The following is a 1,136-nucleotide window of genomic DNA, read 5'->3' on the forward strand; positions in this document are numbered from 1 at the left end:
TGAGACACAGAAAAGAGAGGAAAGGTCAGAGAAAGGTGACATCCAGATAGCAAAAAAATATACACTAGGCAGGACCTAAAAATCATGCATTTAATTAATTAGAAAAGCAGCCACAAACATCGCTATCATTGCTATCATGAGGATTTTGTTTCCTTCTCTCAAAGAATTTGCTGCAACTGAAGGTTGAAATGTCATTTCAATTGATTTTTAATACATGACAACTTACATTTCCTTTTGCCATCTTGCTGTTGCAATTGAGAAGGCACTGGAAATAGCAGTAATAGATGAGAAAGTCCAATATACCCATTTTGTAAGAATAATTTGATAATGTAGTAGAAATCAATTCAGTTTTTGGTCACTTAGCACAAGCGACGCTAAATACCCATCACTTAGTTCCTCATGCTTACAAACAGCCTAAGTTTCTTGTTTATAGCAGCAACATGAAATGTGATAAAGCCTATGAGACCAAGGAGAGAAAGAAGCTCAACTCCATTTTTGCTTTGCCATTGACTCTGGATAAAACATCAGTCACACTGTTTAATCTGCATATAGGTTTCTTCATCTGCAAAATTGGGGTAATAATCCTGTTCCCCTTCAAACAGCAGAGAGTGAGAAATAGCAACTTCAGTGTTTTAATACATAGAAACTGACCAATTTTATGATAAATGAGGTGAATACGATACATTCGTGGTCACGAAAATGGCCTTATGATGAAAACTGTTTTTATAAACAAATATGCATGATCTTTAATTTTCTAAAAGAAGGCATATCAAAAACAGTTTTAAAAGCAAATGCTGGCAAGCCTCCAGCGTGCTAGCGTCTGTGGTGACCTGGGCATTCCTTGGCCAGAACAGTGTTGAAATAGTTTGAGGGCTCGTCCTGCTCCATCCAGAACAAGGTTATAGAAATTTCAGACAATTGCTTGAAAAAAATGAAAAAAAAAAAAGAGAAAAAAGAAAATAAAAGCAAACACACTTCATGACTTCACATATAAAATAAAGGCTTGTTTTCATTTTCCCTTTTCTTCTGGAATCAACGCTGTTTTTTTGTTTGGGTTTGATTTGTTTTCTTGAGTCTTTTCTTTTTTTGAGACAGGGTCTGGCTCTGTTGCCCAGACTGGAGTGCAGTGGCACCAT

General features: G+C 36.2%; 1 non-coding gene across 1 annotated transcript; it reads left to right on the plus strand.

Moving 5' to 3' along the window:
- The first annotated feature begins 795 nt into the window (after positions 1–795).
- On the plus strand, positions 796–920 carry LOC119470400. The gene has a single exon (XR_005199291.1). It is a non-coding gene; the product is annotated as a small nucleolar RNA SNORA9 (small nucleolar RNA).
- The last annotated feature ends 216 nt before the right edge of the window (positions 921–1,136 follow it).

Source organism: Cebus imitator, unplaced genomic scaffold (assembly GCF_001604975.1).
Source record: "Cebus imitator isolate Cc_AM_T3 unplaced genomic scaffold, Cebus_imitator-1.0 Scaffold29, whole genome shotgun sequence".
NCBI lineage: Eukaryota > Metazoa > Chordata > Mammalia > Primates > Cebidae > Cebus > Cebus imitator.